The following is a 26,337-nucleotide window of genomic DNA, read 5'->3' on the forward strand; positions in this document are numbered from 1 at the left end:
AAGTTTCATAGAGAGCCAATGAAGAAGAGGGAGGAGCCCCCTACCTAGTGACTACTGTTGGGGCAGAGTTCCTCCCTCCTCCCCCTCCAGTAAAGAAACAAACTTGAACTCCACACAAGCATCCTCTGTGGCAGCTGCTGCAAACCAATAAGCTGTGAGGATGTGTGCTTCCCCCTGGACAAGAAAGAGTATTTCAGGATGAAAAGGAAGGTGAAGAAAAGAGGATAGGAGGAGGGATCTGTGTGCAAGGACGTTTACGCCACCGTCAAACAAAGGAGAGGTCAAAGGAGGCACACCCATCATGTAAATGGGAGATGAGAAATAGACTAATACCTTAAAAACATGTCTACCCACAGTTTTACACAGACAGGGCTGAATATCTTGTTTTAAAAGTGACTATTTCTTCCCTACTAGCGATCCCATAATAATCACTCATTGGAAAGAAACTACAATACAAGGGGGTGGTGGAAGGAAGCAGAGGACGTTGTGGAAGCCCAGAGGAATGGGAAACACAGAGCAATGCATCATCCCTTTTAGACTCCAGATACAATTACCTTCAGGGTGACAAGATGGCCAGACTGATTCAACAGACTGTTAGGATTTCGTCTTGCGGCTCTCAATCCGAAGTCTGTTTTCTGGGTTTGTGTATATCTGTGTGGAAATGAAGTACCAGTTAAATCCTTGTTCCTTTCACCCTGGAGCAAAAATTGTGGGTGTGGCAAAGACTCTTCTTTAGGAAAACTTATTCTTGGACATTGTCCTTCTTCTAAGGCTCTCTCCCAAAGTACCACTAGTCCATGTGGACTACTGCATCGCATCACCCACTAACTCACTAACCTCCGTTTATGGGATGCCTCCAATGCATCAGATGTTGGGGAAATAAAAACAAACAACACAGCCCATGCCCTCAAGGAGCTCGTGTTTAGCAGAGAAGAGAGACAACTGAAGAAATAATCACTGTGTACAAGTGCAATAGTCAAAGGCCGCACAAAGCGTGATGAGCACATCTGGCACAAGTAAGTTATCTTCCAGGAGGAGAACATTCCTTACGTTTTCTGTTAGAAAGGAGATTTCCTTTGTTAAAAAAAAAAAAAGAAAGTTGACGTCATTCAAATTATTTACCCCAAATTAACCAGTCTCTAGTTGTTGGTGCCCTGTAGCTAGAAAAGCTTTAATTCTCCATTACTGAAATCTCCTGACACATAGCCAAGCTCAGTACACTACAGCCCTAAGGGGAAGTATCACATTTCTTCGGGTATGCAACTGAAAAAACTCCATACTTAGCAGCATCTATGGCATTTTCATTGCATAACAACTTGGGGAAATCACATCAGGCACATATTTAGAAGGTATCCCATGGTAACCATGAGAAGTTGCTGTGGTCTCACATAGCTGAGCATAAACATTAATCCTGGTTTATCAGATGCCTGGAACAAGCAGGGGAAGCAACTGTTATCATATCTCCTTTGCATTATCAAATTAAACACCCCTCTGGGTTTACATGAGCCCTTGGGGAACAACAACATTTTTGTCCCACACTCGGTGCAATGTCTGATTTTTTTTGAGCTTTTATGGAATAAACATCTCTATCATGGTTAGAGGAGTAGGGTCAGTGGAGACCACACTGAACAAGCAATCAAAGAGCCCTCTTTGCCTTTCGGCTTCTCTGTCTCTGCCCTTTTGACTCCCTAAAAAATACTGTAATCTCTGATTCAGTTTCTTCACTATTGAAGTGGATTCTTTCTGCCCAGGCTTGCTGGAGATATGGTGACCGCACACTGCATAATGGGACATTTGAACTTGCTGAAGGGCTCTGACATGGTTTTGTGCAGCCTTCCCCAGACAACAGCAGTTATCTGTTCCCATCCACTGCTGTGCCAGGCCAGGTTCATTTGTAAGTGAAGGAGGGAAGAGTTGGTTTGGAGGCACAGCCTGAGAGGAGAGAGGAAGCAGAGGTTAGGAAGGAGGGCAGAGCAACAGTTCCTTTTCCTGGCATCTCATTGGTACCTTGGCAGTTAGGGTGTCTGGGGACCAAAAGCGGGTGCAGCCCTTTAATTGGATACCTGGAAATGTGGGGTGGGGGGGAAGTTAGAAACACAGGCAGAACTTGGAGAGGCTGTGGACAGTACTGCTCTGGGGACAAATCATAAAGTTGGGGGACAGAGGCCACAGTTCTCTCCAAGTTGAGTAATGCCTCAAATAAACTTCTTGCACCTTGAGGACTGGCTACCTTGGGAGCAACCCTAGCAACATTGGTGATTTCCAGGTGGCCTCTTAGAGCAGCAGTCGTGGGGAGCCTTTGTGGTTGGTACACCAGTGGGATTGGAACACAGGAAGAACGGGGTGGTCACAACTGCATTTGATGCATCGTTTGTAAGCCCAGTGAGAGCCTTCTGGGGAGCCCTGGGGAATAACCAGGGTCCCTTTGAAGAACTCTTTATTCTGTTCCTTCTGTGTTAGAATTTATATACATTCTCCCAATTTTAAGTACTGGCTCAACAAAATTTTAAACACTATATTGGCAGAATAAAACGTATCTTCAGGCAAAATTTGGTCTGTAAACCACCAGTTCGTTTCCCCTTTATAATTCATTAAAATTTCCTAGAATTTCCAGGGTTTTTTTTTTTTTTATAGCCTAAGTACCTGCATGTGTCCTTGACACACCACAAAATTATTTGTCAGACCACACAGCAAAGACTGCTAGCTGACACTCAATATCTAGTTTTCCTTTCTCTTCCTCCTCCTCCTCTCCCTCCTCCTCCTCCTCTTCCTCCTCCTCCTCCTCCTCCTTTTTCTTCTTTTTGGTCAAAATCAGTATTTTATACATGGTGGCAATGACCCAAGCTAAGACTGTTTTCTAACATCTGTTATTGCCAAGGGTAGACAGGTGACCATGAATTGGCCAATGAGATCTAAAAAGGGCCCCGAGGGACGACTGAGAAAGCGTCTTAAAGGTTGCTGGGAGGGCTCAGCTGGGAGGGCTCCTTCTTGTCCCTCTTTCCTTCCTCTTTTCTGAGCTGTGATTGCAGATAAGATGACCCAGGTACCAGGATGGTGGGGCAGAGAGATAGAAGAAGTGTATCTTTAATGACCCCAAACTCTCTCCCTACCTTCTAACTTCTATTATTTCAGAGAGAAAGTTACCTTGTTCAACTGTGTTGAGGTTTTTGCTATATAGAGACACCTAATTCCTGGAAACCATATGCCATATGTTTCGTATGCACAGTCAGATTTACACTTAGCAGCAGGGTATAGGGACATCTAAGTGAGGGGAAGGACATGAGTGAAGTTCTGAGCATGGCCACCAGAAAGGGCAGGCCATGTTTGTGAAACAGTGAGCAAACTCTCCTGGCCTGAGAGGAGTTTCAGAGTTGGAAAAGGGTGGGAGCTACAGCCATGCAAAATTCCCAGGCAATCTCTAACATAATGCCAAGATCTTCTCTTACTCCTGCTAGATGGTGTTGTTTTAAGGACATCCAGCATGTCTTTTCTCAACTTTGGCCTCCTCAGATTGAAAATCTGTGGTCTTTTCCTGGTTTGCTTTCACAGGCCATCCCCATTCCTGAAGGAACGCTTGCCCAGCAGGGCAGCCAGATCTTGGCACCCACAGCAGGATGTGGTACTCCCAGGGTTGGAACAAGAATAAGTCTGCTTGGACTCACAGATATAGAGACCAGACTAGTGATTACCAGTGTGTGTGGGGGGGGGGGGGGACACAGGAGTTGGGGGTTGGAGGTACTTTTGGGTGTAAGAAAGGCTCAAGAATGTTTCGTGCAATGTGGGGAATACAGCCAATAATTTTGTAAAAACTGTAAATGGAAAGTAACCCTTAAAAATTGTATAAAAATATATTTTTTTAAAAAGAGATACAAAAATAAACAAATGAATGAATGGATGAATGAATAAGCCAGGTTTTTTGTTAGGTTTTTCAGTAGCCTTCCCAACAACACCCAGCATTGTTTAGCCTTTTTGATGACAGCAAAAGGTTGCACCCGAGACTCAATGGAGAAGATCGCTATGTCACGGAGGAAATAAAGGTACGGACAATACCCTTAGTTTGTGGTCTCTGCACAGACTGGGTCATGAGCATCCCTGGTCCTCTTTGACCATGAGCTTTCAGCCACATCACACAGCCTGCTAAGCTCCATTCCGTAAAGGGGATACAGTCTGCGTTAGTAACAGGCAAAAACTGGGCAGGGCATCATTAATAGTCACAACTACTTTTACAAACCGAAAATTGGAAAATGCGCCGTGATGAATTACCTTTTATTAGAAGTGTGGAGGTGCAGGCAAAAATGAGCGGTGTGCCTCGTGTTCGCAGCCAGCCTCCGTGCATCTTTTCACGTCTCCTTTTGTCAGATGATACGGCTTTAATGGACCACATCGACAGGGCATTTCAGTCAGGCAGCTAATTAAAGTCATTCTGTGGCTCAGTGTGACAGGTCCTTCAGACTCATACATCAGAAACCACTAACAAATGTCACTCCTCTTCTGATCACCTTCTCTCTCTTTTAACATGTTGATTAAATTTCAGGATGCACAGACCCCAAAAACAAACCAATAAAAATACTGATAAAAATGCCCTATTCTGTGGCTTGTGTATATTTTAGATTTTCTGAGCCAGCAAGATAACAGGCAGGAAAACAAAAGAAAAAAAAATCTCACCATCGCCTTTCAGGGCACGGATACGTGAGGGAAACCTGGATAGCTAAAAATCAGACTGTGGTCTATCAGTTACAGACAGATGAGTCACTCCAGGGATGTTCTGAGACAGACTCAGAGTTACCTGGAAAACACACACAAAAAAGTGCTGGCCCAAGTCCAAACACTAGAGGGACCAAACAGAAGGATTCCCAGGGAAGAGGAGGCAGTAATCAAAGCTCTGACAGCACCCAGCCCCGATGACAAATGACTATGGAGAATTCCCATTAAGGATATTTGAAACCAGTTCTTATCTTTCCCCGCCTTCCCTTTTTCTCAGCTGGGGACCTGCAGACCAGCTCTTCCCTCCAGTCTTGTTCTGTGAGAGGCAAGCTGTGTTCACTGAGGTCAGATCTGGTCAGAATGCAGGGATTAGATTTCTGCCTTCAGCCGATGAAAAAACAGCTGCTTCAAAGGCTCCTGGTTTGCCAGTTCTCTCAAAAAGATCCACACCCAGCAAAAATAATTTTAAATTCACCCTACTGATGGGAGCACCTGAAAAAATGGAATGATTAAAAAAAAAAAAGCCCAATATCAAGTTTGGATGGAGACCCTTAACAGCCCAGAAAAATGTCTTACAAGATTTTGAGGAAAGATTGACTTAAAGAAAATAGTTGAATATTTTTTCATTAATGCTACCCATACTAGTCTTGTCCTTGGAGAGTTTTCTTTTCACGGTCATGCAATGGTGGATTTTTCAAACACTAATTTCCTGTTACTAGTTCTGTTTCTTGTGGGATTTATTAAAGGGAAGAAGAGTCTAATCTTCTAGTTATTGTGCAGTTGCCAGAAAAAGTACCTAAATGTCAAAATGAAAAATTTGTTTAGATTTGTTACCTAGATGCAGACACCTATATTTTAAAATGTACTGGTTGAAAAAGCAGAAACCTATCAGTTGTATTCATGGGGCTGTCCATTAAGCATTCACCAAAAAGATTTTAAGAAATAACTATAGGAGTAAAGGATCATATGAGAACACAAGATTTAAAAGTGTTTTTCAAAAAGCATGGCAGAAGTAAAGTGTCTGTAACAAATGGAGGCATAATATATTATATATTTTAAATAGGGCAAGTTATAAAATATTTAACCCCTGCCTTGAGTCACTGAAATGATAACTTGCAGCAACTCTTTCACTCAGTGGAAAACAAAAACATAGATTCTTTAAAATGCTTTCAGGATGGATATTGTAATATTCGATGGGCAAGGTTACGATGCAATAACAGACAAATCTTAGTGACTTACAACAACAAGATTATGTTTTCCCCCTGCTATATAGCCATCAAGGATCAACAGAGTTACTTTGTTCACTGGGGTCTGTTTAGAATCCAGGCTGATGCTGATTATAGGCTGAGAGGAGAGGACTGGGAGGGTTACGTACTGGCTCATAATCTTAGAAGCCAGATGTGACACAGACCTGTTCACATTTCATTGGCCAGTCACATCACTTGGCCAAGTCTAACTCCAGAGAGGGTAAGGCGATGAGGTCCAATAAGAGCTAATGAGAGAGTCCAATGAGATATTTCCCTGAAATTGACAATATTGATACCAGATTCTACTGATAATCACAGATTTGCATTCGTCCTTTTTTACCTATTTTTATTTCCTCCTGAAATATGCTTTCAGGTGTCAGCCTTTTCACGATGCTAACTAGAATGCATCTTTGAGTGGGTGTCTTTTCTTTCTTCTGAATCTCAGGAATCTTGCTTTCTGTGGAAATCTCCTGGACTAATAACACAGGGAATTTACAACAGATTTCAAGGCACGATGCCGAAAGGCAGATGTAAACTTTAAGTTCCCAGATCCTTGTTTCTCCTGGAAGTCAAGCCTCTCCAAAAGTTAAATAATCTCAGTCTTTCTCTCTCTTTTTTCCTTCTTTTAACAGAATAGAGTTCTTCATACTGTATATGTGTTACGGTGTGAAGGGTTTTGTGGAAAATAAAGTGCCTGACCTTTCTCTTGTTTCTTTCCTTTAATCATATTTATTTCCCAGCCCTTGTTCCACTGCCCGTGTTTTACTGACAAAAACAGAACTCTGTTGAACTTTTGGAATTATTCTCCCAAATTTTTGGTAAATTACTTCTGCCATATTTTCAAGATCAATTATACACTGTCATAATAGAGATAGACTCTGGTGCCAATGGGCAGAAGAAAGAGTTTATAAAAATTTCAAACTGGAATTTGGAATCATGTATTTTCCTGTCAAAATGAAAAAGGAAATGAAGTCTACACTCCTCTTTTTATTAAGAAGATGCATGAGGTTTAGGGACTTATCAAGGAATGGAACTCACAGAATCTGTCAGTTTCTAATCTCCCTAACACAAAATGTGAGAATAAAAAGGGAAATTTAGACTTTTTATCAGGACAATTCAGAAATGTATTTGAGGCACAATATAATATTAATAATATATATAACATTTACATCAACAAATTTTGAAAAAATAATTTGCATTGTAAAAGTGACACTGTTTATTGTGGGGAAATAATTAGGAAAATAATGAGATATAAAGATGAAAAAAGAACAAGTCACAATGCTGGACTCTAGAAATAATAATTGCAAACAATAATTGCAAAAATAATTGGTGTTAACCTTCCAACATTTACCCTGTGTCTGCAGTTTTTACACAATTGAAAATAGACTGTAGAGGGTATAGATATTAGTCTACAAATTGAGACATACTTAAAATATTAACTTTCTTTATTTTTCTCATGCTCAAATTAATTTCTGTCAAGTCCTCACTCTGCCTGGGAACCACAATTTCATCTTGATCAACTTGAGAACACCTCCTTCTTTCTGAGGAGGTATCTAAGTTGATAGGGGTTGGGGGTGATGTCACATCAGACATGGGAGGAGAGGACTGGGGGGTCCTTGACCATCAGGTAATCATCTATATAGGTCACTAAGAAGTTTCTTGTCCCTGTTAGCATCCTTTCTCTTTAGCTTCTATGCTTCTGCCTAGGAAACAGAATCCCAGGACCCCATCAAATTCTAGCTCTTCTCAACTCCCAATGTCTTCTCTCTGAAATTCAGTGGTACCTTTTTTTTTTTTTCCAGATACAAGAATATGCTGATTATCTGCTTGTTGCCTCTCAGCTCCACATTCACCCTATTTACACTCTACTCTGTGATGCTGGGACTGGGATTCTGGAACTGTATTTCCCAGACTCCTTTGCCAGCAGCCTTTTTGCTCATCCTGCCAACTGGCAGCAGCTGAGGAGAAGGAAGGCAGGAGGAAGGGAGAAGGGGCTTCCTCCCAGTTTACTGCTAGTCCTGTCAGTGTTGCCCAGGACAGGTGACTTGTCCCACCAATGGCAGTTGGCTTATACCTCAGCCCCAGTGTCTGCCAGCACTTTCAGAATCTGCTACCTGGGCCCCTGAGGATAGCCAACAGTAGCTGGGCGGGGCCCCATCCTCCCAGGTCTGAGCCCCACCTCACTGAAGCCCACCCCTCAAGCAGCCCAGTGGTCCCTGCTCCCTGTTGTTACTGCCTCCAGACCAGCACCTCCGAGGCCCCTTCTGGTCTCCCAGCCCTGTGACACCTGGAGAGCCAACTTCCAAAATTAAACCTACTCTGTTTTAATGCCTGTAGCGTATTAGTCAGAGTTCGCACAGGACTGGTATCTGGAGGAAGGGTTCTTCTTTCACTTGATCCTGACGGTTGACCCTCAGAAGGAACCCCTCTACCAGTGATGTTTGTATCCCAAGCATCTGGCGGGAGCTTCCTGAAGGATTCAAGCAGTTGAAAACACAAAAGCTAGAGACTCTCTGGCTATTTCTGTCCTCCTTCACCCCAAGTCTTGCTTTTCCTTGGTGTTATAAACACAGGACTGGGCTACAGGACTGGGCTACACGAATGAGGGACGGGAGGCAGAGCAATAAAAAAAAGGGGGGGGGAGAATCATCACTATGGCAAAAATGCTATTATATTCTGGAGTAATTTCTTACATAGCTACATTATCCAATACTGACTCTGTAATATGTATGTGTGTGTATTTCCACAGATAACTTGCAGTATTTTGTTATATTTTGGTTTTCAAAGGTTAGAAGTAAGAATCTTCATTAACATGGCTTCAAATTAGACTTTAGAAACTTCTGAAAAATGTTGAATATATTTAATAACATGTAGAGCTGAAAAAACTTACAGCTCTCTCACTTTCCTGAGGAACTCAATTGAAAATATTGTTAAATTCAAGTTACAATATTGTCTTGTCCTGAATTGCCAAGCAGTTGAACTCCCCCACCCACCCCATGAAAGCTGATTTAAATACACAGCTTGTATAGGGTATATGGGATTTAATTCCTTGGCTTCTTGAACCAAAAGAAACTCAAGATGGATGATCTGTGTTAGCTCTGTGTGTGTATTTATGAAGCTGAAATGCAAACCTGAAATTTTATGTGCCTTGTAAAAGATAAAATCTCAGAGAGAAGCATGCCTCTGCCTCCCTAACAGTGCACCGATAGCTTGCACATCATCTAATAACAATAATAAATATTCCTCAGTCAAAGACAACTACCAGTTTGCGATTGCTTATTCTGACCATTATTCCAGACTGAATAACTGCAGGATGCAACAAAGCCAGAATAATGGTGTAGCCCAATCTGCAAAGACAATTTGCACTCAATTTGCATAACCTATTTAACCCTCCAAATAGCTGAAGACATAGGCAGGCTTTTAAGTACCACAAGGCTGAAGTGAAGCAAATAAAGCAACTAAAGATTAGTTTGATGAGGGAGAAAGGTTAGAATAAAGTTGATTTAGAAATGTTATAATTGGTTTCAAATATGGCACCAGAATGAATAGTCTATTTTCCAAAAATGTTACTAGTTCTATGTGAAACAAAAGCAACAATGAATGAAGGTAACTCGAGAATTCTATAAATACACATATAGATTTAAATCTGTTTACAAGAGGAAAATTAATTCCATTCCCCTTGAAGTATGAACTAATTTCTTGAAGCAATTTTACATGATAATATGCTGGAATGATGGCTTAATTACACAAGAATTCTGCTTAGGTCATTGGAAGTCCCCTTGAAGAAGTCATCTTGAGAACCGGGGAAGTCCATCATTGGTCAGAGGGGCTCTTTGATTATTATTGGAGGTGCGTTCAGTTCGGGGTGACTACTGATAAGAAGGATTCCTGGGTTTGCTAAGACCCATTTGAATAGAGGCTTTGGAAGTGCAATCAGTTTGGTTCCTACCAGGTTAGAACCAGGATAGGGTAGATTTCATGTGATTGGGAAGCCTGACTCCCACAGGATGCTTAGACAAGACCAACCCCAGACAGACACCTAGCTGGTTTGAAATTGCTCTGGGCTCTAGAGGCAGAAGAAGAGGCCTTCACTGGCCCACCCTATCCGTGCTTGTAGGTTTGGGCCAATCTTATCAAATGGTTGCAGTCTTAAACAGAATTAGAAGACTACCTTTGAAATCAGAACTCAGACTTTCTTGAGCTAATGTAAAGTAAAATACATACTTGGAATTAGAGTGAGATAAAAATAGTTTAAACTTTTTTTCTTTCTTGTTAATGTATGCAATAAAGCATGCAGATCCTAAGTGTACTGCTCAAAGTACCTGTATATATGCAGAAGTGCATGAAGCCAACACCCAGGTCAAGATAGGGAAAATCTTCTGCTCCTCTGGAGTTTCCTTTGTGTCTCTCCCCCATCATTACTCCCAAAGGTAACCACTATTTTGATCTTCATTACTATCAACACTTTTTCACTTGTTTTTGAACGGAAAGGGTATTTAACATAATTATTAATAGTTACTCATCTTCCAGATACTACAGAAGAAAAAAGTAGAAATACTACTATTTCTTTTTTCCTTTATTGATTTATTCATTTGTTCAAAACATTGTCTGGTACCAACTTTGCCCACAAGACATCGAGAATACAATATTGAACAAGAGAAAAATCCGTGTCTGCCCTCTGGAAAAATAGTGTTACGGGGGATTACACACAAGGAGGCAGGCAGTTACGGTGCAGTGAGGTGAGTGCTATGAAATGAGGAAGTGCCAGCTGCCGAGAGGAGAGGGTGTGGAGATGTGGACTTGGGGATCAGAGATGGCTCCTAAAACAAGGGACATCTAGATGGAGACTGAAGGGTGAGTAAGGGCTCACCAGGCAGAGAGGAGGAAATACAGAAGCAGAGGGAATAGCAGGGACAAAGGCTCAGTGTCAAAAGAGAGCTTTGGCTATTTGAGAACTGAAAGAATAAAAGCAAAACATTCCTTATGACTAGACAAGTGAACTGGGGTCAGATCCTGCGGGACTTGGCAGGTCACGTCTCAGAGTTTGTACTTGGCTTCAAGGGCAATGGAAAGCCATTAAAGCATTTTAAGCAAAGGACTATCCTCATCAGATTGGTATTTGTTTTCACGTAGTCCGTATAAGAGAAGATAACAGTATGGAGAGAGAAAAGTCAACTTTGCTTTGACACTTTTGTGCAGAATAAAAACCTACACCACACACCCCCACCAGACAGAATTTTTATGATATTTTATTATTTGAACACAAGTGGCAAGAAAATGTACAATGAAGTATACCCAAGGAAATACGTCTGTAGAACATAAAGTTACCTTGGGATGATGTGCTACTTGATTCCGTCTTAGCAGAAAGGATAAAAGGAGCAAGTTAAACCATGTGTTCAATGTTCAGAGCTGCAAATGCCCCTACGGTAAGACTCCTCCACCACCCCTGGAATTCTCTATTTTACCTGTTGAACTTTATCTAATTCTTGTGTGTGTGTGTGTGTGTGTGTGTGTGTGTGTGTGATGTTTCTATTTCTGTGATGATCATTATCAGCTGTAAACATCCAGGAGAAAAGTCTCAAAACTCTCTTTACTGACCTCTCCTTTCTAGGTCCCCTTCTTTGAACCTCATGTTTAGGTTACTGTTCTGATAATTCTTTCAAACATCTGCCCTGTTCACTTGGAGCTTACATTGTCCCAATGAAATGTCCAAGCTGATTAAAGTAACCAGATAATCACCAAAGTTCCACTCTGCCCTGTCATGTAGACGCAGTTTCAGGGGTTAAACGCTCCGCTCTCTTGGCTGTGATAAATGGAAATGCGGTGCTTTCGTCAATAGCATTTCTATCTCCCTCTGCCTTATTTTAATGGAATCCATTATTGAGCCTTTTGACTCTTTGCCTCATACTAAAAAAATCACATAATATTTCTCCATAGTGGTATTGTTATTCACCTTTTTGTCATAGTTGAAATATGTGTACAATACTGACATGTCCATAAACCAGTTTTATTTATTACCATGCTGACAAATCGTGAAACAAACAGTTGGTAGGTAGATAGCATTAGAAAAATCCTTGCTATGGGAACAAATTCCAGTGGGATTTCATCTGTTATTTTTAAAAGGCTTGAGTGACGGGCGTATATAACTGGATCATAGACCCTTGGAGGGCAAGTGTTATGGGCTGAATCATATCCCCACCACCCAAATTCATACTCATATTGAAGTCCTAACCCCCAAGGCCTCAGAATGTGACCCTATTTGAAAACTGGGTAGTTGCAGATGTCACTGATTAAGACGTGGTCAAGCTCGGTGAGGGTGGGCCTCTGATCCAAAGTGACAGGTGTCCTTAAAAAAGGAAGAAATCGGAACCTAGACATACATTCAGCGAGGCTGCCCTGTGTAGACTGCAGTTATGCTGCCACAAGCCAAGGAACTACCAGAAGCTGGGAGGGAGGCCTGGGGCAGATTTTTCTCTAGCATCTTCAGAGGGAGCTTGAGTCTGCAGATGCCTTGATTTCAGTCTTCTGGCCTCCAGAACTGTGAGATAATAAATTCCTGTTGTTCTAAGCTACTATCCAGTTTGTGGTACTTTGTTTTGGCAGCATTAATGAACTAATCCAGTGAGGATTGTGGCTGCCTCATGTTTGTGTGCCCCATGGGGGCTCATGAATGTTGGCTGAACTGAAGCTGCTATCATAGACCCCAGCAGATGTGAAGCTTGAGCCAGCAAGGGCAATGAGATGCCTGGAAATGGGCCTTTGCAAGATTTCCTCCTGGTCTTGAGATTTGCCCTTGGAAACATGTTGGGGTTGACACCAGTTGCTTGCACCTGATGAAAAGACAGGCAAGCAGTCAGAGCATCTACCGATTCCCTGCTCCATCTCACCCTGAAAGAGGGCCACAAAGAGACGTCTCGATGCTCCAGATGGGATGCTTATTTGGTGGGGCTGAAGCATCCACAGCAGGATGTTCCACAAGGACACTCAGGCCTGGGACGCTCACCCCTCTCAGTTCTTGTAGACATGTGTGCGGAATCTGATATACCTTTTATCTTCACTGAAGGAACCTGTTGCCTTTGCCTTCACTCAATCATATCCTTGGTCCATTGTGACTCATGAGAAAAATTTAACGAAGCTTGTCCCAAATGAGCCTCCACTTAGATTGAGATGAGGAACCGAGTAGCCTGGGATGGGAAGATACTGGGTGGAGGGGAATTAGATAGGACTAGTTTTCACCTTTTGGTTTCATGAAGTCTTCTTTTTTTCCACTAAATGTAACACAGTGCACTTGAACTTGCTTTGTCTCAGCTGCACACCCCAAGGAAGAGGTCATTGCCCTGTCTGTTCCTGCATTGAGGTTGCCATCTGATTATTTTAAAGTTCTAAATTTGGCAGTTTGTTGGTTGGGAGATATATACACACACCCATACCAAATATACAGTCATGTATGAAGTGCATGGGTCTTAAATGTGTAGCTCAATGACATTTTACATACAGATACACTAGTGTCCCTGCCCAGATCACCAAGATCTAGAACATTTCTGGCACCCCAGAAGATTCTCTGGTATTCTTCCTCAGGCTTTTATGTGTGATTTTTAATTAACCTCTAATTACTTTTTCCTAACCCTGCTGACAAAGAATGTCTCTGTACATTTAAGAAACTGTGAAGGAGTGTTAAATGTAAAACCCGACCCACAGCTTTTTTTCCATTCTTATTGAAGTACAGTCAATTAAAATGTGTCAATCCCTGGTGTACAGCACAATGCCCCAGTCATGCATGTACATACATATTTTTGTTTTCATATTTTTTCAATTAAAGGTTATTGCAAGATATTGAACATAGTTCCCTGTGCTATACAAAAGAAACTTTTTTTTAATCTATTTTTATATATAGTGGCTAACATTTATAAACCTCAAACTCCCAAATTTATCCCCTCCCACCCTCTTTCTCTGATAACCGTAAGATTGTTTACTATGTCTGGGAATCTGTTTCTGTTTTGTAGATGAGTTCATAGTGTCCATTTTTTTTTTTTAAGATTCCACATATCAGTGATATCATGTGGTATTTTTCTCTCTCTTTCTGGCTTATTTCACTTAGAATGACAATCTCTAGTTCTATCCCTGTTGCTGCAAATGGCATTATTTTATTCTTCCAAGCCAAAGCTTGTTGTGTTGCCTTTGTGTTGAATTCATAGAGCAGTTTATAAACTGGCTACCTGTGGGAGAAACCTGCTCTTCAAATACAGTTTAGTGGACTGCAAAATGCCTTTTAATACTTGAAGTATATTTAAAGTTAAGGTATTTCAAGTAAAAATGTAAATTTGAAGAGGGGGAAAGAGATTTCTCTTTCAAAAATGAGAAATTTTGTTTATCGCCTTTTGGCAGAAATCACCCAGAGCTGGGTAGTGGCTGCCCTCCTGACACCAGTGGGAGGAACGGGGCATCACCGCTCTCTCCGGCTTAGGCCGTGTCTGCCTAGGTGCTACTGCCTGTGGACCTCGCGCATGCACATCACCTGCTTGGTCCTTGGACCAGCTACAACTAGACAAGGTGGTAAACTTAAGTCAGACTTGTAAACGTAAGGAGACTATTTAACCACCCAGAGGGAAGAACTACCTTCAGAATTACCAAAATATTTTTAAAGGAAAATGGAATTGGATTGTAAATTAACACACTATTTCTTATAACTCCCCACAGTGATTTACTTTCTGATCATGGCTCTTATTTATTATATGCCATTCCAACTGTTTTACACACACACACACACACACACAGGTTGATGTCTAACATCTGGATCTGGCTAATATCTAATTTTTGGTATAAACATTATACTGGAGGGCACTCATTTGTAGTGTGCCTACAACTTCAATTTTGTTGTGGTATTTTTTCTGCATAACTAGTTCCATTAGATTTCAAACTGAAGAGTAAATTGACTCCTCTTGGTGACTCTTCATGTTCCAAAGGAGAACTCAAATCACCTTGTTAGACTGTGCTTAGCGTTAGACAGTATCTGTACATGTATCTGAAAAGTCTCTGTGAATGACATTTGAAAGTAGGACATAACTATTGCCTTTCCTAAAAACCTAGGCATTTATGAAATAAACTTATTAATTCCTCACTCAGATGCAGCATAAAAGAGAATTGACATTTTAAAGGAAAACTACATGGAACGTAGGTTTTAAATGAAGAGTGTCTTGGCTTTGCTTTTCTTCTGAACAGCTTTTTCTCCTTTTATGTTTTGTGCCAGCTCATAACAATTTTGTTCCAATCTATCAGATTTGTAATGCCACCGCTTTCCATTTGTTCTACAACATAAACAACCACATGTCAACGCTGCCATATCTTCAAGGGCTGTGAGCACAGTTTCTTTCTGATATGTCAAATGGTTGTTAAGCAACTTTAGAGTCATCAGAGGTGGCTAACTTGTGAAGTCAATTAACAGACATGAAAAACAGAAAGGATGGAAAACACAGGGGAAAGAAAGAGGTTAATGATACTAAATGCCTTTCAGAACTTATTTAACTGTATTTGAAATTGTCCTTTCACACACACACACACATGCACACACATATATATATATGTACACATACCACAATGGGTTTATTTTTAAATTCATTTGAAATGCTCCATGTTCTTTTAATATAGCCTGAAAAATCTTTGCTAAGTTAGTTGATAAACACAACACTATTTTTCAAACTCTTGAGTTACTACTGCTCCTTAATATGACAGTTTTAGGAAAATAAAATCATTAATAGTGGCCTTAAATATGACTCCAAATCTATTCATCCTCTACGTTTTAAGGGAACAGAGGGTGATTGGTGGGACATATGCAAGGCCTGTAGCCATAGACCCCAAATGAAGACTCACTCATCATTGGCCCTGCCAAACCAATGGGTCCTTCTTCTGAATGAAGCTAGAAATCTCAAACACATCAGATCTTTCATTTTCATTGCACCTTGGTACAAATGTCATAGAATACCCTGCTGTCTCTCCAGCCTCCTTCTCCTCTGCAACTCCTTACAGCAACACTCCTCCAATAAGTTTTTCAAACTAGTTTTCAACTTTTCTCTTCCTCTTGCACCTAATCCTATTAGGCTTCCATCCCAGCCCACTGCAATGAAATGGTTCTCAGATTCTATGATGCAAAAGCCAGTGCTTAGTATCATTCCCTTCTAGAATGACTTTTCTGGACTCCCAGTCACCACACTCTTCTAGTTTTCCTCTCATTACACTGGCTACTCCTTCCCTGTCTCCTCTTGTTATGAACCTCCAAACAGAATTCAGTCTTCAGACCTGCCACCAGACCCCTGGGTGCCCTGCCCTATGCCCCGAGGCCCAGATCTCTGCTTCTATGCCTAAGGAATTTCCCCAGCTCCTTGGGGCTTGAAGAGCCAGGGACCCAACACCCTCCAGAGCATTCCTCAACTAATGAAGACAAGAATTGTGGGATAAATACTGCAGATTCCCATCTCCTGGCAGGATAGTTCTGATGTGTTCCATTCAGTCCCTCAGAAGGTCCCCTGTGGAATTGAACTCCAATCATCCTTGGTGGTAACCAGCTTACAAACAACCCTTTATTTCTTTCATTGGTTTTTTTCTCCTTCCTTTGTTTCACTTTCCCCATTTCTTTGTCTGTGCTTTCTGCAGTCCGACTTTCCAGTTAAATTGCATCCATTCCAGTCCTTGTCTTAGGGTTGCATTCAGGAGAACTCAAACTAAGATCTTTTCTTTCTTAGTCAATGTTGACTCCTTTGGTGACTGGTGATTCTTAGTCCCAATTCTTTAAATATCAACATATTTTAACAACTCCCAAAGGTATACATCCAGCCAGGTCCTCTCTCATGGATCTGAGACTAGAATTTCTGACCTCCAACCAGATGTCCTTACTAGGTTACCCAATAAGCAGCTCAAATTTTCAAATGTTTTCTTCCTGTAAACGTGCTCTTCTTTTACCTTCCCAATCTCTGGAAATAGCACCTCTATCTTTCAAGCTGGTTAAACCTGGGAGTCACCGTTATTCCTGTGCCTTTTTCTCACATCACACATCACACAGCCCATCTCTCAAGGAGCTTCTATCTTCACAGTATCTCCAGAAACAAACTGTTCTGTCTTGCTTTGTTTTTACCTATTTCACCACTCCTGCCCTCATCCTACCTTCATCATTTTTTTTTAGTATGAAATATTTTTTAAAAAATGAGCACAATTATATTAAACTGTATGATATACAACTATACCAGAGTTTAAATTAAATAATAAAACCTGCTATGATTTCAGATCAGCTGGTAGACCAGAAAGTTCATGCTTTGGGGTAAGCTGAGACACTGTCTTTTGTCTCTTGGCCTTATACCCTGGATGCAGGAACTCTATCTTTCTCTTCTTTGCCTCACTTCTATTTTTGTGTTTCTTCAGCTTTTTCTTGGTGGCGATATCAGGATTGGTTACAGACTCCAAAGCCCTCCTCTCTTTCCGGAGTGCCCCTTTCTCACTGCCTCCATCATTCTTCACCTGCACTATGAAAATAGCCTCCTGGTTGGTCTCCAGCTTCCATCCTTGGCCCCTTACAGTCTGTTCATGACACAGCAGAGGAAACCAAGTCATGATATGTCCCTCCTCCACAGAAATCCCTCTGAAGTTCTGATCACATGCTTAGAATGGAAACCGAAAACCTCACGATGACCTACGAGACCCTCCGTGACCTGGGATCTTTCGTGCCTCTGAGCTCATCTCCTGTACCTTCCTTCCCTCTGTTTCAACCACATTGACCCTTTACTATACCTTCAACATGACAAGCACACTCACCTCTCATATCCAGTGAGGGTATTATTTCATGAAGCCTTAATTTTAGCCACTGTGTGTGTACTTGTATGTATTGGGGTCCATATAGTATCTATTTCTTACTTTGGGTCAGAGTTTCAAAATACTAGAAAAATACTTGCTTAGATATTCACCTGAATCAGATTGCCCTTGCTGATGAAAGATTGAAAACTCCATGAATTTATGTTTCAGTATTCCCTGTAATAATATATCTAATATTTGTAGCACTGTTGCATGTAAATACAAACCCCCAAAAACATAATCTAAGTGTTTCAACTCTTGAGACATGAGGTTGTAATTAATTATGCTGTATAGATTACTGGGCACAGCACATTTCTCTTTGGGTCTTTATTCATTGGGTAAAAGGACTTTACAGAGGATTTGCCCCAAACCATGTAACAATTTAATTTAACATCTTTCATCAGTAAGAAAGCAGGCATATGCTGACATCGAGACATGGCCATTTGGAGAACCAGTAACACACATTAACTGAAGACGTATAGAAGAGAAGAACTTCTCTAATTAGAGAAACATACAAAAACTCAAGTAGTACTTAAAATTTCCATTTTGACCAGCATCCTGAAATAAGGAAACTTATTTTATTTTCTCCGTGTAGCTTCATTTAATCCCCTCCCAGAAGTTACTTGTGGTTTTCACGATGGTATCCTTAGAGATGGCTCAATAAACACTGCACAGAAAACTCCCATCAAAAAATTTGAAATGAATGTAAGGATATAAACAATGTTAGAAAGAAGGCCAAGCCTAGATATTAGATGTGGGTTGAGTATCACAAGGGAAAAAAGCTGCAAGAGAGCAGAATGAGAGCAGAGATCGGAAGACGAAGTAGGAAAGAGGTGATTAAATATTCTGAAGGATGACTTTTGTACCATCTTGGAGTTCAGTTGATATAAATAAATGTGGGAGCCTTCAGTGATTATTATTATCATCATTACTGTACTTATCTAGGAAATTATAGCTTATTTGGCACTTTATTCTTCATATTAATGATGTGAAATTTCATGACAACCCACTAAGAAAATAAAAATGGAAATAATAAATCAGCCTGCGGTACTTAAAAGCCTAATGAAATCCAAACACTTCCCAACAGAAGATGACTCAGTGACACAGAATTGGCAGTTGTTTGTTGTTAGATCATTAGTTTTTACTGGCCTTATTCCGAGTTTAAGAAGGCATCTGCAGAAGCCTCTTTCTCCCATAATCTGCTTGGAATCATTTAAAGAGACCTGGATTGAAGTCATCAATTGGAAAAATAGAGTAGAAGCATTCTTCAATAGCTTAACGAACCTTTTCTAGGGGATTTCAAATGACAGTCGTTTTTATTTAAAATGCAGAGGAGGCTCATGAAACAGTTTTCTTTTGTTCGGAGACAAAGTAAGACGAAAAGCCCACATATCTCAAATTTGTGTACGGGATGCACAACCAGATTTGTAATGGCCACCTCACCATGTTGTAAGAGGGGTGGAGAAAAAGTCTCCTTTGTGTAATGCTCAAGTCCTGACTGGCCTCTAGGAAAGGAAAGCTTTGAAAATTGTTTTGCTGGTGCTTCTAAAGCTGTGGATATGTTTAATGGGATACATCTTGTCTGCTGAAGGGGATTTTCCTCTAGAATTTGGCCCGTCAGCGGGTCAGCAATGACTTTGACTCCATGCAGACAGTGGCCCTAGCAAACTTTGCTTTTACAGCCAAAGACCAGCTACTTTAACATGTGAACTAGATGCATCGTGTACCAACTGTGCCCCTAAAAATTATTTTCTAAAAGATTTACTTTATCGAGAAGGTAGACTATGTCATAAATTATATAATCTGCTCAACAACCCCGAAAATGATATTTGATCCATGCAGCATATTTTACTGAGCCTTATCAGGCACTTTACTGGACACTCAGAATATGGTGGTCAGCAAGACAGCTGGGGTCCCTCAATGAACCTGTATTTCAGTAAGATAGCAGAGCAAGTTACAATTAAAGCAAACAAATGAAACAATTATAAATGATGACAAGTGGTATGAGACAGAAATTCATAGAGGAGGTCAGGGAAGGCCTCTATGAAGATGTAAAGTTGAAGCTGATCCAAAACAGGAAGTTCCTGGCTTAATGTGAAGCTTGTGCAAAGGTCCTGAGGTGAACAAGAGCTCAGCATATTTAAGGATTTTAAAGAAGACCTGTGAAGCTGTAGCAGAGACAGCAAGGAGGGAAGTGTTAAGGAATAAGATTTTTTTTTTTTTCAGTTTTAGGCAAGTGGACTGGCATTTGTTGATAGATAAGAGTGGAAATTCAGAGAAATTAAGCAATACCTTCAAGATTGAACAACTAGTAAGACCCTCAGCCCCCTAAACCAGCTTTCTGATTCCAACATTCTTTCTACAAAGCTACACCTAGTTATCTGCTGAATGCTCTCCAACTTTCTAGATTATATGGACTAGTTTTGGATCACTTAAAATCAAAAGTCACCCAGATGTGCTCCCTGTCAGCAAAGCAAAAGCTTCCTGATGGCCACTTTGCAGAAGTGCCAACGGCATCCTATTCCAGTGAGCTGCCTGGGAAGGCGGTCCTCCATATGGAGCTGGGTGCGAGCTTTCTGTGCCTCCGGTGGGAATGAACAGCTTATGGAGCCAAATTTGACACTTCACAGTCCAAACTCATCGAATCTGTGATGTGATAATTCAGAGAAACTGAAAGACATTCATGGGAAGGCCTTCAACAGTTATTGAGTGCCACTACTTTTCTGCTTATGAAATGAATTATATGTGTGTGTATGAATATGTGTATATGTCCATGAATACATACACTCACAAAACCACACAGTATTATTTTTGTTTTGAACCACAAATGCATGCACTACCTTTAAAAGGATATATTCAATCATAAAAATGTTTAAAAAGTGAAAGATTAATTCCAGTTTATTTTTTGTATTGCCAAAGACTTACTTCTATTAGCTAAAGATAGGCGAATATCTACAGAGTCTAATTTGCCCAACATATTATACATGTTCATTTATTAAATCTTTTCAGTATTGTGTTGCCATGACATTTAGAATGTCTGTTTTACAGGTAAAAAATACTAAGACTCTGTGAAGTTAAGTAACCTGTCTACTTACAGGAATTATCAGTGCTGGGCTGAGAAGTCAAGTCTCTTCACACCTCATCCTATTGCTTTCTCAAGAGCTTTAAAAAATATTTTCTTTTTTAAGAAGAACTGTTATACTCATGATGCATATTTACGCACCCATATTTCAAAGAATTATCTCCTTTCTGGCTCATGCCTTATGGATTATAAATATTTCTGTAGAGGCTGTTTTCAGGTTGAAAGAGGAGATCATGGGCCTTTTATCTAAACTTTTACCCATTCTTTGAGATTAATTGCCTAGGACATGCCAACTTTCCTCCTTTTCATCAACTGACAGGTGTAAAAATGTCTCTTACTCCATGCTTTGTCTGCAATAGTAAGAGGAGGGAGAAAGGTGACAAATGGCCATTTCCTTTTCAATCAAATCATTTGAAGGTCATGTGCCAAAAATGATTCCTTCATCAGAAACATAACACATTCCATTAGACTTTCAGGGTGACAGCACTGAAAAATACGTAAGAGTTTCATCTTGCCTGCTGTTAATCTGTATCTAGTATTTTGTGTAGCATGTTTGAGAGAGAAGGGTCTAGGGTGCATGAAAGAAAGGAAAAGATTAGAAGAGTTATTTTAAAATGTATCAATATATGATGCCTGACATCTCAAATTAAAAAAAACAAATGGCAATAACCAAAAAGCCATACTGTTACTAAATTGCTAGGAGGCTGTCTGTATGTGTGTGTGTGTGTGTGTGTGTGTGTGTGTGTGTATCTGTAGACCACCACTTACATTCTAGTGCTCTAGGGTCACAGATTTCCTTATTTGAAATTGAAACAAGCCTAGGAACCAGAGAGAATGGATATATTCTTCTTTACGCTCTGTACACAATAAGGATATACCTGAGACTGGTCGTATCGGAATATGAATGTTTTGATGTAAGCATGCCTACTGGATATGACACTGTTGGTCTTGACCAGTTGAAGTATAACTCAAAAACTGGCGTTCTTCTGTGCTCTCATCCAGTAACACATTTCAGGAAGACGCAGGGGTTTGGCTCACTCACCTCCTACCGTCAGCCAGTGAATGGACCCATATTCTCGTGTCTGGGCTTGACTGCACCTTTGAAGGGGGAACGGTGGGGCAGAACCGAGCAGCATGACGCGGGGTTTGTAGACTGACCACCAGGCCTCCAAGAAGTGATCACCAGAAGGTACCTTATAAATGGAAGGGAAAAAAAAAAAAAGGACAAAGTTTCACTGAATGTAAACCTGATCTGGGCTGCTCGATTTTTTATGAAATGGACTAGGCTTCTTCAAGGAACAGAATATAAAATCAAAGACCAGATGTTCAACTAATGTTTAAAAATGAGTTGGGGGAAGAGGAATAATTTCGATATCCTTGTGGAGAGAAGCCATATATATATATGTGGTCTATGGCTGAATGAGAAAAAGGGATGCCCAACTCTGTCCTTAGGCAGAGCAGAATGTAATGCTATCACTGGGTCCCTTGATTTATTACAAGGAAGAAAATCTATGTTTGGAGCCAAGTGCCTGCAGCTTTATGGCAATCATGGATGGAGAGAATTATAGACACTGCTATTTGAAAGGGCTCTTACCCTATCAGTTCCCCATCTCTTTCATAGTACCCCAACAGATGAGCTCCCAGTTTTGCTTTAGAGAACACAGAGATTGCATTCATCCCTCACAAAGCCATCCCTTTCTTTGGCCATACAGTTGCAGTTTTTAGAAAGTTCTTTATTTAGTCTTAGTAAAAATGTAATACATCCATTGTTCCTAGTACTGGAGTCCAGAAACAGAAAGTAAAAATAAATTACATATTCCTCTATAAAACATAGAGCTGCTTTAATATTTGAACATACCTATCATATCTTCTTTAATCTTTTCTTCTCCAGGATAGACCATTTCATTTAAAAAAAAATTCCCCATCTGACATGCTTACTTATCTGCCACAGACTCTCTGGCTCTCCCCTGAATGTTCTCTAGCTTGTCAGTATTACTCTGAGGTCTCCGCGCTAAGAATTGAGCAATATATTCCACTTAAGCTGAAGTATACAAGAGGCAGGGCTGCTCAGGGCTGAATTTTCCCTTCATGTCCTAGTAGGGATAAAGTTAGAGTCAACTACACTGAATCTGGACCCTTTGCCTAAAGATGTAGGGTCTTCAACTATTCAAAGTTTTAGATTCCTGAGGTTATCGGCGGGGCCACATGACACTGGAGGACGCCCAAGATCTCATTCCAGGACTCTTAAAGGAACAGCAGGCAGCTATCCTGGGATGATGGTGGTATTAAAGATGGAAAGAATGCTCTGGTTACTTTTATAATCTTATTTAAAGTACACATTTAAGGCTCATGGTAACTTCTAGGAGCCTTTTATTTTACCTTTTTTTCAACTTTATTTGGGTGAAAATATTTGTCACCAATGTAAATACAGAAAAACAAGTACATATATCGAAAGAGAGGACTATTATTTTTAGACGTGTACTTACTGAACAAAAAGAAAACACTGAACAGTCTTCAGAAACTGTAAAATTCCATCTATCTGCATATGTATATATATATACATGAATGTGCATCTATGTGTATAGTGTACATGTATGTGTGTGTTTATGTGTGTACATTGCATGTATACAGATGTGTGTTTGTGTGTGTGTGTGTGCCCTGTTTCTTATTAGGAGCACTTAGACCTTGGTGTACCTTACCCAGGGTAATAGTGAAAAACTTATTCATAAGCTTCTTGCCAAGTTATTACATGGTATCAAGCAGATACTTTTCAGGGCCTGCATAAATGTCTGCCCCAACATATGGAGGAACTAATGCAGAGTATGATGGGACTGTCAACCCCAAATCTAGGAACTCTAATTCTATCAACAAAAACCAGGCAAGTCTCCAATACTTAATACTTACATAATTAATTTTTGAAGCCAAGTGTTCCTATTTATCTCAGCTTGCCTTCTTTTTGTTCATTTCAATCTAGTTTTCTGACTGATGAAGAGTATTTTGAATTCTGATTCTTTCACGCGTAATTTTAAGCTTTGAGTTCTCCGGAAGCTTAGTGAGCGTGCTTGCATTTAAATCATTGATAAAACGCTGAACAGAACAAAGTCAAGAACAATGTCCTGGGGCTCTTCACTAGAGCTTTCTCTCTAGCTGATGTGAATACACAGCTCCTCACTTTGTGGTGTGTGGATTCAAATTAACCTAATGATATTTGGAGAACTGGCAATAAAGCTGACTTGCTATTAATCACCTGAGTGCCAACCTAGGGTTCAAGTCTTCCACTTAGCTAAATCAAGATTTGACTCAATGTTAGATTGATTTCCAACAAGAGTGCCAAGACAGTTCAATGGGAAAAGGATAGTTTCTTCAACAAAAGGTGCTGGGACAACTGGACACAAAAGGATGAAGATAGACCACACTCACACCATATTAAAAAATTAATACAACATGAATCAGAAATCTAATTGTAAGAGCTACATCTACAAAACTGTTAGAAGAAAACAAAGACATAAGTCTTCATGCTCTTGGATTAGGTAATGGATTCTTAGAAATGACACAAAAGTACAATCAATAAAAGAAAATATTTGTTTTATATTAGACTGCATCAAAATAAAAAATATTTGTTCTGCAAAGGACATCATGAAAGAAGAGGAAAGATAACCTATGGCATGGGAGAACATTCTTGCAAATCATATTGCAAAAACGAATGAAGCACTGATACATGGTACCACTTGGATGAACTTGGAAAATATGCTAAGTGAAAGAAGCTGGTCACAAAAGACCATTTATATGAAACATTCAGAATAGTCAAATTATAGAGACAGAAGTAGATTAGCGGTTTCTTGTGGCCCAAGGGCTGGGGAGAATGGGAAATGACCACTAATGAATATAGAGTTTCTTTCTAGTGATAAAAATGTTCCAAAATTGATGGTGCTTATGGTTACACAACCCTGTGAATATATTAAAAACCACTGAATTGCACATGTTAAATGGACGAATTGTATGGTATGTAAATTGTATCTCAATATACAATTACTCTCATAGAGTCTGGAGCAATGTTTTGTCAATGAGGAAACACAGAGGATGATTGGGACAACCTGACCATGTCACCCTTGACAGTCCCAGTGTTCAAAGAGAGAATAAAAAGACTTAGATTCTAGAAACTATTGGTCAGCATCCTTTTTATAATTCTAGAATGGAGAGTTTACAAACATTTAGGAAAGAACAAGAAAGCATTAAAAGGCAATGCAGGTCCATGCTAAACAATATCATTTCCCTTTTGATTGGTTTGCTGTATTGGGGGAGTGCCATACACATAATGCACCCTGATTTCAACTAAGAGGATTCTAGTATACTTAAAGTATTTTAGAGATGAAATATTTCTGCTTGAAAAAATAAATTTCATTCTAGATAACATTTTCATGAACATTGAAAAAGATCCACAGATCCTGCTTCATCAGAAGACAATTTTTATCGCTTCCTGAGTTCACTGGAACATGTGTGGCCTGCAAAAAACTGGTGTGAGACTTGGATCGATGTAAGTGTAAGACTCGAGTCTCTAACAGATGTCACACTTTGCTTCCAGAGTCATGTAGTAGGGGACATCAGTAGTAATGAACAGCATTGAAACAGGACATAAATTTGCCTATAATGATGCCATATAATGCTGACTGTTACCAAAACTGAAGTCCCAGAGATCAGCTTCAAGAGAAAGTAAGTGTCAGAGGAAGAGTTTTTATTTGGAGAGGTGTGTGTGTGTGTGTCTTTCATCCTGCTGTATAGTTGAGTATGAACAAAAAGAGAAAAAAAAAAAGCGACCCAGATACAGACAATTCCAGTTCCCAGCCTCCCAGCCACTGGGAATAGTGAGTCTTGAGTGAGGTGCTGGGGCTCTGTGCCCTGGCTTACAAGAGTCATTCATGCTCATCTTTTCCCAACTCTGTGTTCAGTGAAGTCATCTTAGTAGCCTGAAATCATTTATGGTGGGAGGATTTACACCACGAAAATTGGCAGATGCTTACAAATCTGGCCTTTATTTCCCCTGGAGAGCCAGTTGTTAAGCATTTACCAGCACACCCTTGGCAAGCGTCTCCGTGTTGGCCAGCTCAGGCAGCATAGTGCAAGAGGACATACCACCTCTGAATGTCAACAGCATGCAGGCCGTGGCACAGAGACACCAAGATGAAGCTGTACGAATACACACTACGTGATTTAACTCCCACATCCCGGTGAAGAACAACACTGACATAGAGTCAAGGTTAAAAGGCAATCTACCAGTACTTTAAGTTAAATAATAACAATATCCAATTGACATACAAGGTATGTATTTTGTAGAATGATCTGCTTTCTGATATATAATTACAGTAACCACTGCATTTGTTAAGCATTCTAAATAACTTGATCCCATAGAAACAACTTTGCCTGGTCATAAAATTCAAGAACTCATTTGCCTATACTTTCCCGAGCCTCTGA

At 40.3% G+C, this 26,337-nt stretch overlaps 1 long non-coding RNA gene across 1 annotated transcript in view; it reads right to left on the minus strand.

Moving 5' to 3' along the window:
- The window catches only part of LOC123618340 (uncharacterized), a 29,082-nt gene extending 6,065 nt beyond the window's left edge, over positions 1 to 23,017 (minus strand). Inside the window, exons 1-4 of the long non-coding RNA XR_006726764.2 lie at positions 22,727 to 23,017; positions 21,911 to 22,061; positions 4,264 to 4,368; positions 555 to 651 (exon numbers count right to left, since the gene is read on the minus strand). This is a non-coding gene — a long non-coding RNA (uncharacterized LOC123618340). The remainder of the gene's footprint in view (positions 1 to 554; positions 652 to 4,263; positions 4,369 to 21,910; positions 22,062 to 22,726) is intronic.
- Positions 23,018 to 26,337: the final 3,320 nt, after the last annotated feature.

The sequence above is a fragment of the Camelus bactrianus genome, chromosome 5, assembly GCF_048773025.1.
Source record: "Camelus bactrianus isolate YW-2024 breed Bactrian camel chromosome 5, ASM4877302v1, whole genome shotgun sequence".
Lineage (NCBI taxonomy): Eukaryota > Metazoa > Chordata > Mammalia > Artiodactyla > Camelidae > Camelus > Camelus bactrianus.